The sequence below is a fragment of the Dromaius novaehollandiae genome, chromosome 2, assembly GCF_036370855.1.
Source record: "Dromaius novaehollandiae isolate bDroNov1 chromosome 2, bDroNov1.hap1, whole genome shotgun sequence".
Classification (NCBI taxonomy): domain Eukaryota; kingdom Metazoa; phylum Chordata; class Aves; order Casuariiformes; family Dromaiidae; genus Dromaius; species Dromaius novaehollandiae.
In genome coordinates, this window is record NC_088099.1 from 98,442,675 (window position 1) to 98,462,035 (window position 19,361).

At 42.0% G+C, this 19,361-nt stretch overlaps 1 long non-coding RNA gene across 1 annotated transcript; it reads right to left on the minus strand.

Annotated features, from left to right (window-relative positions):
• Positions 1-2,229: 2,229 nt before the first annotated feature.
• Positions 2,230-17,364, minus strand: LOC135327539 (uncharacterized). The gene is made up of 2 exons (XR_010387819.1): positions 17,234-17,364; positions 2,230-2,658 (listed from the first exon to the last, which is right to left on the minus strand). It is a non-coding gene; the product is annotated as an uncharacterized LOC135327539 (long non-coding RNA).
• Between the last annotated feature and the right edge of the window lie 1,997 nt (positions 17,365-19,361).

Consider the following 19,361-nt stretch of genomic DNA (forward strand, 5'->3'; position numbering starts at 1 on the left):
TTAAACATGAGATACATTTCACATCTTGCCAGATCCTTAAACAACTATGATTTGTAACTTGTCTAAGGCAGAGGATAGCTGCAGCAGTTATTCAAAAACTACAAAAGTTCACAGAAGTAAAGCAGTAGGCAAAAATATTCCTGGGCACAGCAATCCACACACAAATGAGAGCACATGATGTGACATGCACAGTTCAGACTAATATACCAGTCTGCTCAGCCTAAAAACTCAAAATGCTTCTGTCAAATGAATTTCCCACATAATAATCTTGTAGAGATGCAAAGGACTAATTATAGGAAGCACCTAATAATGGAAAATATAAGCTTTAAAATTGCTAATGGATAAAAGGCAGGAAGCCAGGAGATTGGATCTTTTGCATCAGGCATCTCTTCTGAAATTTCTGTGTGCAGGGATGAGAAAAATGGGTACAGTTTCCCTTTACATGACAGGAACAATAATTGAGTAGGATTATATGTCATCCATGAAAATACTATATTTATGCCTCATTGTAATCCATTCATTGGTTTATGGATCCAAAGTCCCACAGGTAGTGTCACAAATCCACATAATGTCCCTGAGTAGTGGATTTTGCATTTGGATCTGTGATGTAGCTGGCGGACATGTAAAATCACACGTAGCCAGACAACTCCTGGGATACCGCACAGCTGGGAGCACCAAATAAGAAGGTTGTCCCACAGCTCAGGTGGGAAATGCAACCCTTACCTCCCCGGTCTCCCAGCTTCAGAGCGGTGCTCTAACCAAGAGACAACTTCTTCCCCACAATTCAGAGATTTTACACATCTATCATTTACAAGCATCAAAGGACACTACTGTATGTTATATATTATACAGAGAGACCTCTTCTTTTGCCTAAAGATGGCAGAAGCCCGAGCCTGATTTTGTCTGTTTGACTATCTACAGATACCACTACAGCTACACCTCATAAACTTGAGACCCACAATTACTTTTCCCTTCATACGTTAGGAATAATCCTGAAGCAGTGCGGTAACACATGATAACCCTGCCTGTGGAAGAAGATTTCCTGTGTGGATTTGTACAAGATCTATACTTCAACTTCCCCCTGGAAATTGAGGGTTTTTTTGTTTTTTCCTGCCAGCGCTTTCCTTACTTAGCCTTTTCGGTTATACATTTCCTGAGACAAAGATCATTTTTGACTTCATGCCTGCACCAGACTCAGCCAGTCCTGGGTAAAGCTTTAAGGCAACATCATTATAGTGATTAAAAATAGTTAGTTAACAAGACTTGATAACCAGTACTTTTTATAGATTACACATGTCTGCTGGTTGCAGGGAGGTGCACGTGGTTAAAAAGCTTCCCTCAGACATGATTGATTAGGTATATACAGAGATCTGAGCTGCCAAACCCTTGAAGCTTCTCAGTCTTTAAGGGGGACAAGAAAAACAGTTAAATAAGTTGATGCATTTTCTTAGACGTGTATCTCAAGCAAAGTCACTGGCTGTTGGTCTGTTATTGAAAATTACAGTAAAGTAAGAAAATTCTCCATCCAGCGCATTGGATTGATAGTATAAACATAGTCCTGTGCTGTTGTTACAGCTGACTGTAAGTAGCCTATAACTATAACATGAAATCTAGCAGTAACTTTTGTGCTGCAACTAAACAGGCTCAAATGGAAAGCAGCAGCTTACTGCAATATCATTCTGAAGTGTTTATGCCCAAAGTATGTCTCTATGTCAAAAAAATGCCCTTGCTTGCAGTTATGATGCAACGCACTTACGATAGGCAGCCATATTTCTGCAAACCACCCATGCTAGACCAGGAGCGCCCACAGTTAACACTGCAGCCAGACCAGCAAGAGATGCTTGCATGGCTTGCAAGATGAAGCACCTCAATCTTAGCATTTAGATTAAAAATCAAGTAGCTTATTTCATATCAAAAGTCTTGAATGTAACATGATCTCAAGGCATGTTAAAATTTCAGTGACACCTACTCCAACTACTTGGGTAGTTGCAGTTGCAGCTGCCCAAGAAGGCCCTAGAACTCATCCAAAGGGTGGACTCCACTACTTATCAGCAGTAAAGAGGGTAATTTGCTCCTGGCCTGTAAATCCTTTCATGTGATTGTTTCATACCATACCTGTGGGCTAAAAGTAACCATCTTCAATTTTCATTATTGCCAGGAGAACCTGGCAGAATAAAGCAGAAAGCAGACATCAAAAAAAAGAGAAAAAAAGGAAACCAACAAGTCAAACAATGTCTCAGCCTTTAATTTCCCAGCTTATTTGCTTTACCTTTTCTTAAAGCAAGATATTTTTAAAGATTTTACAACACTAAATCACGTATGCAGATTGACAATTCTGTAACCTGTATTCCTAGCATACACATGGCTCTTACTACACCATTTCGTTTCACTTAGACCACCAGCTAGTTAACACATGATATATTTCAGCCACAATAAAACTTGGAGAACAAAAAGTTTAAAAGGAGTTTTTTGACCTCAGTAACAGCTAAAGCTTATGCAACAACATCAATGAAGCAAACATGCTGGTCTCAGAACAGTACTTACTGGGAAGATCTCCACATTGCAAAATGTCCAGCCACATCTGGCATGCCCCATGCACAGAGCATCTCCTCGAAGGACCGAGGACTGAGTGAAAGAAACTCATCCGTGAAAGAGGACCTTTTAGGAAGACACAGAAACTTGGTATTAGAATTGCATTAGATATTTTCCCCTGATAACCCCAGTACTGCAAACTAAGCAGATTAATAAGGGACATCAGTCTCCTAGGTGCCAACCTAACACCTTTCATAATGATTAAATCCACCTAGGAAAGCTAGTGGGAGAAATGTAGAAAATCTTACTCAGGCAGCGTACACATGAACTGGGGCTGGGGACATTACAGGAGAAAATTTCCATATTGCCTTGGCCATGCTGCACCTCTTTGTTGAAAAATGCCAACACCATTGCATTAAGGTTTTATGAAAAGCTATAAGCATGAGCCTGTGCACCATGCAGATTAAAAAAAAGTGGCCTTTTCTGGCCTTTCAGGATCTTGAGAAGGAGTTTAGACTTATGTACACTAATATTTGCCTTAACTGATTCCTGCAGAGCTATCCTGAGCTGTTGCCCAGGGCTGCTGCTGAGAGCACAGGTGCAAATGGCTTGAGTACCATCCAGGAGAGGTCATGGCATTGCCCCAGGCAGTAGCAGCCCAAGATGAACCCTCTTCAGCCAGTAGCCACATGGGCTTCCCTGTCCCCTCTCCTGCCTGCATATCTGCACACGGCCTGGCCACTCTCCCACCTTCTTCCCTTGAAAGCTAATGGTGTTTTGACTAGACCTTTGGGCGGCACGACTGACCCGGGAGCCTGCATCCCCACCGCACATGGGGCATGGAGGAGATGGGCAGTTCCCATCCCCACACCAAGGCTTTGCCACCCCCGGGAACAGCTCTAAATCCCTTCCTATCTTCTTGGGTAGGTATTCTGCCTCCTGCCCTACAGCTATTACAAGAATTGCCAAGATCTGACTTATTTCACATCAGTCACCCCCAACTTTCTGCTAGGTCCTGTTGACCTCTCCCTTCTTGCCGACATCTCCTGACCTTTCAAGACTTCCTCCTCACACCACCTCCTCCCTCACGCGTGCCGCAGAGCTCTCATATTTTCTCTTCATCCCACGTTATGGCTGTTAACTCCCACTCGGAAAGCACCTTGCCATTCACAGCAGAGCAGGCTTGGCCATGCCCACCCCCAGATGCTAAACCCAATGTGTGCTCCCCGCTGGGGCCTCCACTCATCCCCTGCTTAGGTGGGTGCACCTGGAAAATAGCCAGCACTCAAAGGGTTAAAAAGTGACTTTTTCCAATCAGAAAGCTGAACTGACTCCTTTGAAGCCATTAGTCTATTGTATAAATCCCTCCTAGTTTTGAGGATTATGGAACAAATACATTGTAATGGCTCTGTAGGAACCTGGCATGTGGGGTCACCCTGACTTTAGTTTGTGCATTATGTACCAAGTGACAAAAATCGAAGCACATTAAATGCTTCATGAATGTGAAATGGCCAGAGTTTTAATCTCAGGAGCTTTACTGCCATACAGTTTGTCTTGAGTACACTGAAATCCACATTTCAGACTGATTAAAGAAGAGCTGAAGTTCAGCTGATATGCTTACAACAGGCAAAAGTAGATAGCTTCAGATTTAGAGTAATATTTGCTTAGTTTGTGTTGGGGTGGGGTTTATCTACTTTAATGCTTTATATTACAGCATGGCCAATAAAGACACACACAATTTGTGTAAAAAAAAATCTCTTCTGTTAAAGGAAAATCATATATTCATTGGTCTGATAAAACAATTCATAGCTGAATGACACAAAATAATTACACCCATTCACTACACTTGCCTCAAAGCAAGGCATTGAGCAAGGAGAATAAGCTGAAAACTTATCAGAGTCCCTTCTAGACTGTTACCTGACAAATCTTCGCAAAGCAAGTCTCTTCCCCATTGATTAAAAAAAAAAAATTTACTCTCCACCCACTAATTTCGGCAGTGGAAGAACTTCTGCAGCCTCTGTCACCCTCAGCTCTGCCTCGTTCTGTTTCTTTTTTTGTAAGCTAGCAGAGCTTAGTGTTGACTTGAAACTGCCTGGCTTTAATAGGCAAATTCTGAGTGACTTTATCTACTGCTCAGTATACTCTGTATTAGTGGTATTTTCCCACTAGAGGTTTTGGTCAAGATTTTTTTTTTAACCAATAGAATTTCCATTCCTCAGAGACCCCAGTAGCCTCACTGAAGGATGGAGGAGAAAAGGAATATAACAGGATTGAAATGCTGCAGTTCAACATTTGACAGAGTTAATAGCAGCTGTAAAGGAACAACACTTTCACAGACATACAAACGTACACATACATACAACACAATATTTGACTGTTTGCTTTGGGGGTTGCTTTGTATTTACTTTTTTAAAATAGAAATGTTCATGAAATTATTTTTTTTAATTATTTTATTTGCACATTGTTAATTATCCTTCTAGGGAATAGTATACTGTTCTCTCTCTTGTAAATATAAACCTAAGACACTTCAGAAGGAAAAAACATATATTCTTTTAAATTACACTTGAGGAAACACTTTTCCATATTAAATTTCACTTTTCAGCATGATATGAGGGCTCTTCTTTGCTTCTGCCATACACACTTTTACATTAGACACTGATGCCATATATTCTACATATTATTTTAAAGGAACTTCCTGGGTTTATTCTTCCTGGATTTGCTGAAGCAAACACGTACTATTTCTCAAGCCAAGACTTTGCAAAATTACACTGCAATGGACATTTTCAGCCAAACCAGTGTCTTGCTGCAATAGTATTATAACATAATCTTATTCCAGTGAGGACGGGAACGCACCAAAGCCTCTTTCATCACCAGAAGAATTCCCCTCTCTTGCTCTGAGAAGGAGTTTTTGTCCACTTAATTTCTTTCTCTCAAAGATCCTATAAAACAACAGCCTTGCTCAAAAAAGGAGAAGAAGCCTTTATATCCTAATTTCTCACACCCCTGTGACACTGGCCAGGAGCCCATTGCACTGGGAGCTGTACAAACCTTAAAAAACAGGTAGTCTTTTGCCAAGCAGCTGCTGCCTGGTGGGCAAAGCCGAGGCTGTCTGGGTTGCAACTGGGTCTTGAGGGCATCTCCTCCCATCTCCTTGGGGCAACAAAGCAGAAACCCCCGAGCGAGCACCCAGAGCTGGAACCAGTGCAACCACGTCACAAGTGACCCACCGAGCCGAGCAGCCCTGCTGAGTGCTTTGCTGCTCCCCGGACCTGTGCTCCTGGCTGCACTTGGCACTGCTCTGCGCAGGGAGGATTTTCGAACTATCAGAGGCTAAGCTGGATGTCACTTTGCGGTGGCCGCTGCACAGCGGAGACATGGCCTGCATCTCCCCAGGCGATTCACGGGAGTGATTTCTAAAGCTAGGGCAAGGCCATTGCCTGGCTGATGGAGGTGCTGTGAGCTTTCAGAAGGGACAGTCTGCGAGGTGCTGGGTAATGTGGTGGAAGGTGAGAACAAAAGCACAAGTAAGCAAACGTTCAAGACTGCTGCCTGTGCCGAACCCCACGCACCCACCACGCAGCGTTTGCAGCTCCTGCTGCCTCAGACCAGGGGCTCGAGCAAAGAGCATAGTCCTCTCATGCCACGGTGACTTCTGTTTCAATCCAGCACTCCATTTTTCCTCTCCTTGCTATGGACAAGTTTATGCTTATTAAGGGATTCCATTAGTCTCCCCCGCCTTCACCTTGCTGCAAAATGGTTTTCCCTCCAGGGCTGTAGCAGCAGCTGGCATGCTATTTCCTTCTGAGGTGTAGCCAAATAATGGCCTTTTGGAGGGGGATCTGTTTCATCTCTTTTCTCCATATGTTCCTTTCAATTGAGGGGTTTAATACACTGATTTTCACAGTAGCCATTTAAGTGTTTTTCCTTTTCTGCGTCTACTGCTGAAAAGAATAAACGAGCATAAGGCAATAAAGCACCAGAGACAGGTCAATACATTAAAGCTTTCCTTTGGGATTGGTTTTTGCGGGGGGACCTAGAAAGAGTGGGGGTTAGCCTTGCCCAAAAGCTGATCCCCTTGTCTGGAGTGCAGGGAAGTTAGCCGCACTTACACAAGGCAAGGGAACAGTCTTCCTCCAACAACACCCCGAATACTTTTCCCAGATCCAAACTGATGCAGTGTCCTTGGCCCAAAGGGCGGCATTTGCCATAGCAGAACTGCTTCTTTGGGGGCTGGGAGTCTTTACCAAGATGGCAATACAGCAGATGCAGGCAAACTTTCAAAAAGCACTGTGTGTACACATGTGTAGATAGGTAGGTAGACAGATAATGCTGGAAATACTGGGGATGGAGTAACCCATGGTAAGTGAAGCTTGCGATAGTGTACAGCTGTACTGTCAAAGCCCTTCTATCATAGCCTTGCCTCAGACAACTGTTATAGAAGAAAGTATTTCACTATAACTGGATCCACACTAAGGGACTTAACCTGTTAAAAACATACACTGCTACTTACATATTTCTTTGTACTGGTACACAAAGCAGAAAAAAAAAAAAAAAAAAAAAAAAAAAAAAAAAAAAAAAAGGAGCAAGCCAGGGAAGCACTAAACCTGAAAGAAGGGGTGGAGGAACTGACAGGTGATAGCAAAACATATGTAGTTTCCTCCCCTCACATGCCACAAATTCTTTCTAATCAGCCTGTTTTGTTGTGACCAGTGCCCCAGTAACAGTGAACAAGCAGGAGGAACAGGAACACAGAGCAAATCCGCTCGAGAAAGCCATCTACCGCTGAGGAATGCAATGGAAAGACACAGGCAGGTGCTTTGCCTGGGAATTTGGGAAAGCAGGATACAGATGGTAAGGGATTATCGGGGCTTTAAAAGGAAAAAGAAAAGCAAATAACTAAGTACCCGAACCAGCGAAGCCTGGGTTGTAAGAGCTGTCATGTGAGAGACTGACTGGTGTCTGATTCGCTTTTCCTTCCATAGCATCGGTAACACACGCCCTGTCCTTCACTTGACTGCCTATTTACACAACACCTGTAGAAGCTTTGGATCTTGGAGACGCCTACTCTTCTGTCCAATTTGGTTGAAATCAGCAAAGGAGTTCTACATTTAAACAGGTGTGTCATGACACCATGATTGCCCAAGCCTCATTTCTTAGGAAACGCAGGTGAAGAAATAAAGGCAGATCAGTAGGCTGAATTAGGAAAGAGCAGTGTAATAAGGAACAAACGGCAAGAAGACTTGAATCTGATGTGGTGGAGGACACAGACCTGGAGAAATTTGAGGAGGCAGCTGACGTGAGAAGAGCAGCAGAGCTGGAAGACAAATCTTTGCAATGGTATTTTGTGTGAAGGGAATGTGAAAGTTAAGGAAGCCAAAGAGCAGAAAGAAGGCATCAAAATGAAGAATTGCAGGACCCAGACTGCCATTGTCTACAGTGATGGGATCAGCACTGGCAGAGTAAGGGTTTACTCTGGGGTAGGAGAAAGGAAGTGTTTACTAACCTGCCTAGAACCACTGCAGCCCCATTCTCGTGAGACATTCAGATGCTCACGGGCAAATGCCAGGGGATCTGCTTTTTCTCGGCAAAACAGTTCCCTGTTCTTTGCATTTGGGCCACACCAACAGATTGTTCAAAATGGGGATTTCTGTGGCCCAAGTATGGAAAAAGCCCCAGTTCCTGCCCTGGAGAGCTTACACCCCGGAAAAGGTATAGGTGCATGCATTTGAAAATATATGGGACACACTGAGATGCATTTCTTACACCATTCAGAACGGACTTCACTGCTCCATTTGCACTCCATGCAGCATGGCTTACAAAGAGAAAATAAAGGGCAGACCAGACCACACAGAGCAGCAATATGGTTACTAGTGAAGTATTCATTAGTTTAGAAATGGAAACACAAACACTTCTTTGCAGAATCCCACCCTCTCCTCACCATCTCCTCCTCACGTGCACCCTTTTCTTTGCTCGGGCTGTTATTTTACAGCTATACACTGCACAAAGTTGTCATTTATTTAAAGCAGCATTTTATAGTGAAGTCCCACCCCCATTATTTAAAAGTAACTATCCTAATTCTCAAAAGCAAGACAAGAAATGCACCTCCAGGATAGGCCGTAACAATACCAAGGACCTTGAATTTATCCTCATTGGTTGAGGTCACCTCATCACTCAGAAGAACTGTATCGAAGTGAAGACAAGAGGACGGGAAATATAGCCACCCACACCAAGTAACAATAAATTCAATTTCCTCTGCAGTGCTATTACGTATTTCCCTCTCATAGCTCATACTTTTCACTTATATTCCCTCAGCTCCCAGTGGCTGGGCTTCTAACATTTCTCGCACTGAAGGTTCTCCTGCCCCTTTGCTTTATTTCCGACCATACCAGTTCCCTCTGTACCTTGCACTCACTCATTTAATTCTGTCCTTGCTGGCCCTGATTCTCCCTCTCTTCCCTGCTCTCCTTCCAGCTGCAGCTCTTTTTGTTCTTCTGGCACAGCCTTGCGGTGTGGAAGCTGAATAATAAACACGCATAAAACACTAAACCACTACTCAATCAGTGTATATGCTGTCAGTATATACACTGACTACCCGTCTATTTCTAGAGATCCCGAAAGAGCCAAGGAGGTTTATGCTATTAATATACTGTGGAAAGAGGAAAAATTCCCATCAGAGGCCTTAAACTACTCTGTAGTGCCTCAGCCTACAATTAGCCTGTTTCAGCCTCTGCAGCGCTTCCAGGATTTGCGCAATTTTCTAACTTGCACAGGTTTTAAATCGAAGCAAAAGGCCTAGACTCCTGCTCTCTTTGCTGGAATTAATAAGCAGTCTGGAAGGAGCCTTCATAAACACCAAGCATAATGCCAAGGAGAGAGAAGAATAACCAAAGAGACAACTCATTACATTGGCTCCTCTGTTTCTCTGGCAGGCCTCCCTGGCTTCACACAGAATATGACTGATTTTGTTGCTTTCAACATTTTCTTCCATTTCGAAATATTTTACTCATTAGCAATCCTCCTTATGCTCAGAACAGGAGATACCAATTGAGTTGTTCTCCTCCTCTTTCTAGCTGCTAAATGCCTTGATGCCAGGCACTTAAAAATCTGCCCCCTCCCATCACAACTGTCTTCCCAGGTCATTTGCTGTTCTCCCTTCACCCTCTGTTTCCGGGCAACCTCACCTACCCTCACAAGTTTGGATACTATCTTTGAGGCTGACTATTCCTACATCCAGTCTTCTGCCACTAATCTAATCTTTCATTCTCATCTGTATCACAGATACTTTGTTGTCAGCTTTCGCTTTTCATGCTTCATGCAGCCCTTCCCCCTGCTCCAGCTTCCTCCAGAGTCATTTTTGACTCACTCCTTTCTCGTCCTCCACAAAGTCAGACTGTAGCCCAGATCCTGATCCTCCTTCAGTCTCATCATCATCCAAAAGTCATCCTTCTGCTTCCATCCTCACAAACACGTCTCTCATTTGGGCTGTCATTTATTCCACCTTGCTCCTGAATCATCTCTGAGGCTCTCCCACATGTATCATCCTATTTCAGACCCCACTACACACAGCTGTCAGAACTGTTTCACTTTCATCTCTGTTTGAGCCTCTTAAAATTCCCTTCACTGAACCTCACCGCTCACTCCCCACTCATGCTTGGACTAAATGTAAATGTCCATTTGCTAAATTCAAAGCGCTCTAGCTCGATTTCTCCTTCTTCTCCCGCCTTAGTCATGCCTCCTGGCACTCCATCCTCCACCAGCTATCAGACGGACTGTGGACAGACCACCTCTTCGGTAGTGCACTGTGCTTTGTAAGACCTCCCAAAGATCCTCCGTGCTCAAGTTTTTCCTAAGGGTCTGCTTCTGACTTGCTCCAAACAGTCGGTCAATATAGTCCACATAACCTGGCCTTACTAGCCTTTCCCACTAGTGCCCCACTTCTTGTTTTCTCAGGTTACAGTTTACTGGCTCCTGGATCTAGCGATGTAGTGAATGGCTGACACTGTAAACACATTAATACCACCACCACTTCTTGGCAGATATTGCAGTGCTGGTTCACTGCCCACCAAAAGAAACCTAAAGAAGGCAAAGGCACCTTCCCAAACCTGCCAGGCAAGCCAGGCAGAAAAGTGATTTCTCGTCACAGTGAAAACTGAGGCTCCAGGAACTGCCCTATGGAAATCACATAAGACTGCAGAGTCCCTCTGGATGAAGAGCAGTTGTCAGCCCGGGGAGGATTGTCACCATGCAGCAATATGCGTGCTAACGCCATGCATGCTGACATACTCTGTCAACAGTAATGCCAAAAAGCCACAGAAAACATGTGGCAGAGGTAAGTGTTAAAGTATGTGTGATATTGTTTGTATGCGACTGCAACAACCATATCTCACGGCATTCCAAGGACATGTGACAAATGGACAAAGTGAACCAGGATCTGCCAATCATTTATTGACTTTTCAGACAAAAAAGGCAAAGGAACCCCCCCACACACCTCTATCTCATGTGAGTGCTCTGTAAAATGAGCCACATGGATAAACAGTATTTGCAGAATCAGGCTGGATTGTTTCCAAAATACATATTCAGTACAGGATGCTGCAAGAAAAAGAATAGGTACTAAGAAGAATGTGATAGCTTACTGCCCTAACAAATCAACAAAGGAACTATTTGAGGGAAAAATTGGTTGAGCTAGTTAGGATAATTTATTAATGTTGTTTTTACAGGGATAATAAATAGATAACCCTATCCTACTGCATCTTAAATAGAACCAGAGACTGCAATTCCACATGAAGCTATCAATGAAAACACAATGCATCACAGTATAACTCATACTGACACTCCATTGTATATATAAGGAAAAGTCCGCATTATTGACTAATCACTTCTTTTTTCAAACTGCATTTCAGAAAACAGCATTTTTGATCTACTAGAATGCAAAATAAGTCAGCTTGAACTGCTCTTTTGAGACATTTTTACAAATATGTAACAAAAAATAATGGGCCTCCACATTTTATTAAACAAAATACTTTGTTTTTAGGTTGTGAGTTTGCTTTTAATAACCATGTCTGAGCATCAGTTTTTAGAGACAACAGAAAAATCTCTGTAAACACAATCTTATCAAAGGAAGCAATAACAGATTTCGTATTAGAGCTTTGTGAATACTATCATTTTGGGGGTGGCACTAAGGCACCCTGAGACCCAGACCCAGACCTGAAAGGCATCTGAATAAGTGAATTGTTGGTGGCTAAGTCCCCTCATCTCCTCTGGCATAATAATTAACATGACTCCCTTCTCATCTCCCTTCTGTTTTTTGTACGTCTTTTCATAGAGGAATGGGAAAACCTCCATGCTATCATTGATAGCATTGCTGCTGCACCAGGACGTTGCTGCACCAGGACTTACCTCCCCACCAGCTCAGCATGCAGGGTAAATCCTCTCTTCACCCACCTCCATGGCCCTGCTTTTTTCCGGTGCCCCACAGAATCATCCAGTTCCCCATTGTTATTGCAATGGCTCTCATATGCCCACGGACAAGTTGATTATTTCAATACCCACCCTCTCTCTGATAAGGAAGGCAATTAGATTAGTTTACTGGAGGCAAAATCAATACCAAACATCTAGGGGGCAGATTATCCATTGCTAATTAGAGCTTTTATACATTATTCAAATAAAATGTATGAGGTTAATCAAACAAGGTGGAAAAAATCCATAATATCCTAAGTCTGTCCTTGGGTCTCCAACCCGGTTCACTTTGGATTTAGGAATGGAAAGAAATTCCTGAAGTAAAGACAAGCTTTTCTAGACCAGGATGGATATGGAGAAGGGGAGTATTATTGATTCAAAGAGAGACTGGCATTCCTTTATCAAATCAGAGGCTCACTGGGGAATCAGTGTATCAGTGGAATGCTACAAGTTTCTAGACATTTAACCTTAATTTGCAAGTATTCAGGAATTTACTCGAAAAACATGACAAAAATCAGACCTCCATATTTCAAGTCTCCTTACTCTTAATGAATTATTTTAGATTTACAGCTATGTATTTTTAAAAGACCTATTTTAAAAATTGTAGAATTATGTTTTTAATTAACCAGCTGTAATTCCATGGCAACATTTTCCCAAATTATCCATTTATTTATATCCACTTAAATAGTTTTTTTTTTAAATCTGCTACTGTATTTGGCATGTACATTTCTGTTTCAGTACATACTTCATAATTAATTCTCAGACCATATAATGTATTACTTTAATATCTTCAGATTAGATTGCAATTAGATAATATGCTCAAATCTGAATGATATATTTTCATTGTAGTTTCCCTTGAATGCTCTTTATCTATAGAACATTTTGCTTAATAAGAATTTCCTCTAGGAAATTCTAGACACCAGGAATTCCCATTTCTAGAAAGAATCCTTTCTCCATGTAGTCAAAATTTTTTCCCCCAAACCATCTTCTAAAACAGTGATTTAAAGTACAGCAGGAAAGTGAGCATGTCATCTCAGATGTGGCCACAATCCCCTTAAAAATGCGTCTTCCAGATTCTTAACAATAATCACAAACTTACATCATAAAGACAGAAAACTGGGGAGTTGTCTTATTTTAGATCTCCAAAAGTAAATTTTTCTAAGTAGAATTACAGGAAGTTTTAACAACTATTTTTTTAAAACATATACATGCAAGTATGCACACACACTTTAAGGAGGTTTTCTAAGTTGGAGACAGGAAAACTATGATATTTCTCTCTTTTGTTTTTATTTTTTTCCAGGGAAAATATAAGCGAACAAAACAAAATCAGTGGTACGACCTAGATATCCAGTTTTCACCAAGTGAGAGATTGCGCAATTAGGTACAATCAGCCTAAATTAGCCAACAAATTCATGTTTCCTAAACCATCTGGATTTAAGCACATGCTTATAATAATTGAATGACAGTGCAGTTCATTTTTAAGTACATCTTTAAGTGCTTTGATGAATCAAGGCCTTGGTAAGTACTGAACAGAATAGGGAAAGGGAAGAGATAGGAGGCTTATTCAGGTCATTGCATCCATTAATTTAGACCTAAGCTCACAGCTTGGCTTTTGGTCCTATTCACATTATGGTCCAACAGTAACACGTTTGCACGTGTTCCTTGAATCTGGGCACAAAACAGTGGAGATCAAACCCTGTCCGTACCGTTACCCCTCTGAATGCTGGAAGAGAACAAAATTCCAGCAGTACGAAGGAGCCCCAATCAATCCCAGGCTAAAACCACTACATATAATTTAAGTGTGAAAAAACAATCGGCCAGGCAATAAATTCCCTGATTCCACGTGATTCTTTGCAGTTTTGGGCAGGCAGAAGCAGAGGCCTGGCAGCACACAGGACACCTTTCACTGTTCATCTGCCAAGTATCCTGAAAACACGTTTTGGTAGTCTTCAAACCACCCTCTATGATTACGTGCCCTTGAGGTGTGGACTAACCCTCTTGCAGCTCTCCTCTACACAAGCAGATCACACCAGCTGCGAGGAGACCACACCTACGCACAAACAACAACCAGCATTTAGGTACCTTTCACAGTCCAAGGGACTTGGACACAGTCTCAGAGGTGGCTAGAGGTTAGAATAAGGATCGAACCCTGCATGTCACATGCCACTCCTTATCTGCTGGGCCATCCTTCTCTGCTTTTATGTACACACACAATTTTTTCAACAGGATGAAAATTTTCCATTATTCTTCCAACGTTTCTACTTTTTATATGATCTTTTTAGGTTTTTATTAGACTGCGTGTTATTTTTCATCCATTTGCAACTGCTTTTTAAAATGTCTTCTTTTCTTTACAAAGCAGCAAACACTTTGGAATCCACAAAGGCAAATTCAAATTTCAGGATGCCTGTTTGGCATCTCACATTCATCTCATCTCATGGGGATTTGGTACAGATTGGAAGGAAATTCATGCTGGAGCAGAGTAAGGCCATTAGCATTACACCAGTACAAATAGCTTCAGACATATAATTTTATAAGAAATGCATTTCCATGATAAGGTAATATCTTCAATAATGCACTTTTGGCATAATCCTTTTTTGCTTTATATTAACTTACTGCAATAGAAAGTATAGTAATAGTATAATTATTAACTACATCTATACCCTCTTCATTAACTGTGTTATATCTAACAGCACACTTCTTAGAACATTTTATTTCCAAAGAATTAAATAATTTTAGACAGAGCAACTGTATCCCCAGCCTCTCGAAGCTAAGCAGAAGGGATAAACTTTTAAAGCCAGGCATCCATGATTAGCAAAACGATCATCTTTTTAAAAGTCAGACAGGGAGCCCACAACACGAGGGTGCCACCTGGGATGTAGCTCAGTGCCTTGGTATATGAGAAAGCAATATTCCTGGCACGATACCTTCGGTAACCATTTGCACAGGTCCTTATGGCCGCCAGTGAGCAAGGAAAAGGGGAGAGCAGGCAGAATAGTGAGTATTAAACCTCCCTATTGCAGCATTTACCGTCCACACCCAAAATAAAAATGACTTTATCAGATGAAATTCCTTAGCTTTTGGTAGCTGGATATATACAATTAAGAGCAAAATTTCTGGCTCTGAAAATTAAGAGACCGAAGCTTTCCGCCACCTCCTAAATAAGCTTGTGTTTTGCCTGTGACCCTGCAGGCTAAGGAGTCTCTCTGTTTATGCAGCACTTGGTATTTCATGTGAAACATGGAAACTGTGAACTCCAGTGAGCCAAATCTTTTATCTTTCTGAGACAAACTGAGTGATCTCCCAAAATACTGGAACAGAAATACACAGATAAACCAACTTGTTCTGTAACCACTGGCAATCCATTGGACAGATCTGAAAAATAACTACATACAATTGTTTCCCTCATTCAATACAGGTACTAAATACCCTTATATTACAGTTGTAAGAGATATACGATTACATAGATGAAAGCTCTGAGAAACTTTGAACAACATTTTTAAGCAGTAGTAAGTAACTAATCAAAAACACGATAGCATTTCCCCCGGTAAAATCCATCAGGAAACAGATTTTGCCCATTGTCAAAACATTTTCCTGTCTAAATTAGGACAAAATTCAAAATCTTGATAGGATATTTTGAATTCTATTTGCTTCAGACAAAATAATAAATATTCCTAATTGTGAAATGTCACACTGGGACTTATTACACAAGTCAAAACCCACTTGCAAAACCACACTTGTAACACCAGTTTGATAATTATAGCCACACTCCTTAAAAAAAAAAAAAAAAAAAAAAAAAGAGGGAAAAATTCTGTCTATTGCCTCTTCCACACAAAAAGTTCCAGTTGACAAACATGTACTTTTAGCATAATGATTTTCATCAGAAACTTTTTCGGTCACATTCTTCAAAGGTTTAATACCCATCATTCCTGAGGTTTTATAGTTACGCAGAGATAGCACAGTAAAAATGAGAATATTGAAAAATCCAGCCTGGATACACTTGCCATCCCCTCTTTTCTTTCTCCTGCATCCCTCGTTGACCTTAGTTTTTTGCTTCAGACAGAATTACCCCTAGACAAAGCATAACACCTTCACATGAGAAGCCTGGGAACTGGGCTCATAAGTCTACCAAACATTAAAAAAATGCAGACTCAATAGAAATACCAAGTTGTACACTGTTACAATTTTTCTCCTCCCACTAACCTCTCCACATGCCACGGGCAATAAGTTACTACTTCTCTCTCTTTTTCTTATAGGAAACAGCCACCTTGTCACCTCTCTCCCTACCACCATCCCCTCTACTCCACAGGAACCAACAACTTTTCCTTTCGGACATTTTAGCTGATGAACGTTTCCAGTTAACCTCAGAGAAATTGTTCACAACTTGGATTCAGCTTTGATGTTTGCCTCCTATCTGCTCCAAATCTGACTCAGGACTTGCATGTGCCTGAAAGCTGCTTCTCGCTTCTGGCAGCCCTGGCTGCCCTGGCCGAGGGTCCCAGCCCTCCTACCAGCCCCCTCTTACTTAAGTGCTGGACTTCGACTGCTAACCTGAGAGACTGCGCAGGCGCAAAGAGTTAACCTTCCCATTAAAAACCGCAACATGAAATGGGCTTTCCTGGTTTTCTTGCTCCTTTCTTTCACGGTCTGAAGGAGTGAAGAGACTTTACCCTAACGTAATTGCTTGTTGGCTAATTATGACTGGTGCAATCACTGGCCACTGTACCGTTGTTAAATAAATGCCGAAAGACAGCACTTCTCGGCATGACTTGGATTGTGCAGTTCAGTCAGTTCCCATCATCCTTTTGTCCCTCATGTGTCTGACATGTGGATGAAACCTTCTCTATTGTGCCTTTTCTTTTCTAGGAGAACAAAGGGGAGCTGACAATGAAGTGGCTGCCAGCCCATTGCCACAGTCCATATATCTACCCAGCTGTCATTACGTAATCAAAGAAGCCTGGCTAGCAGAAGAGAATAAACGGCCTATGTGAGAGACAAATGGGATTAGCTAGAAAAGCTATAGTATTATCTGCAATACACATACTGCTATTAATATGTTATTAAAGAGATAGACAAAAAAAAACACATGCAACCTTGTGACCTCAGAAAGCTTTAAATGTGCTTTCTTAGCGGAGAGTAGACCTGAAGGGATTCCACTGCATATCTTCTGCCTAGAGCTGTCCCGAACAGACACCTAGCCTCTACCCTAAAAATAAATGATGGCAATTGTATCGGTATGTGGACATACCTAAAACCCAGGTTTTCCATCGAGGAATGCATCGGTTTGCTAAGGTAGTCAAGCCTCCTCCCATTGAGCGCTGACATGTCACATCAGTGGATTTCTTGATTGCAGAAGTGGCAGATTGTTAATGTGAAGGCAATTTCCTGCATTACGACAAAATCCCATGATATATTTCAGTTGTTAAAAACCTGGAATGAAGCAAGAGCTCTGTGATACGGAAAGGCCACTGAGGGCTAAGTGGTAACTTGAACCAAAGTTTCTGAAGTAACTAGAAGTTTTTAGGAAAAAAAAGAAAAACTTCCCATAGAAACTAAGGTCATTTCTTAAACTACTCCTTCTTCTATCACAGATGGTAAAGAATATAAATTCATGGCTTTTTTGTTTCTAGTTAAGGTAAAGAGCACTGGAAATTCATGGGACAGCTGTACATGGTTTACTGGTACAGGGCAACACCTCAGACAATGCTTGTTGTTGAATTCATCACATGGCCTTTCAACACATGTAGGTTGTACATCAAAATGCAAATGTGGGGGAGAAACGAAGAGTGCAAGTCAGACCAAGAGCGAGGTCATCTGGGACTTCTGATTCTGCTATACACCCACCACCTTGCTTTGAGAAAATCACCTAACCACCCAGTTTCAGTAAGATGGGAATGATGATATTTTGCGCTGTCTCTTCAGGTTGTCTTAATGTTTACATACAGATTTTAACACTTAGGAACCCCAGTGATCCATGTGAAGCCTGGGCCACAACTAGTCCCAGCACTCAGCAGCCCTGCGGGTGCTGCACAAGGGGAATGGGAGGACTGGGGATTGCCTGGTCAGGGATGTTCTCAAACCCACACAGTCACCCTGAAACCCTGTCTGGCCAGTGCAAGCCTAGCAGCCTGACAGCCCCGGATCTCTATCCCTTCAGGCACTTCTCTCTCATTTCATGGTCAAAACCAGCAAAAGTTGCAATGTATGCTCGAGGGGAAAAAAAACAAACTTGTTTTACTAAATAATTCTCATTCTCAAGATGTTCCTGAAGATCTCTATGTCTGGACAGACCTTGACACTGGCACAGCAAGAGCAAGATCAGGATACTGGAATATTTTCTGAGCTTTTACTGCCTCGTGCAGACCACTGAGTCTGATCTTGTTTCATGCTTCCAGCAGAGACCTTAGGGTCAAAGAAGACTAAAACTTCACATAAACTAGACATGCAGCTTGTCCAGTCCATTTCTTTATACACATCCCCTCCTTTCCCCTGCAAAACAATCTGTGCTGTCTGTACCTCCCAGCAGCTTCACCGATGCCTCAGGATCTCTCCTTGGTGGTGCCTCACAGGCATCCTGGCTCCTCATTCCCTCTCCACACTGCCCTCTCTGTGGTAAAAGCAGAAATGAATCCCAACAGCTAAGGACCTGATTTTACCACACTATGGGACCATTCAGTCCTATTTGCTTTTTGATGTCATTAGCTTCCCTGTAGGCTTTCTTTACCTCAAACATCCTTTCAAGACCATGATCCCATTGCCAGGTAACTCTCCTGTCTCCCGGCTGATCTAAGAGTCTTAAACTGCTGCAACCTCTCCTGCCATTTAAAAGTAAATGCTCCATGATATTTTCTGGATTTTGAGTTGCTTCCTCCCCACTGCCTATGTCTTCAAGCACAGGTCTTCTTGCTGCTTTCCCCTAACCGGGGTGGAATAATTTCCCTCTTACATCTCCTACCTTTTCCAGCAGCCTTTCTGCAACTCAGCAGCCTTACATCTCTTCTTCTGCCTTAGTGAAGGAGGTTTCTTTTCTTCCTTGCTTATAACACCTCTTGTCCTGGTTTGGGGTTTTTTTCTAATTATTCTTTAATGATGGTATCAATGCTTCACACAAAAAGTATATATCGAAGTACTCTATGGGAAAGAATACCACTTGTGATAATCAAGCTACTTCCTAGACAGTGGAAACCTTCCTTTCCCTGATTTTAGAGTTTCTCCAAGTTTTCAAAGCAGGTATAAAGTCACCCCTGCTCCCCCAAAAGCAGGATTCAGCTTTGTCCTGAAGGGATTAGCATCTCAGCTCATGTTTCAAGCCTATTTATCAAGTTAAGTACATCTTTGGTTGTAAGCTTCATTTTCACACTAAATCCTTTTCTTCT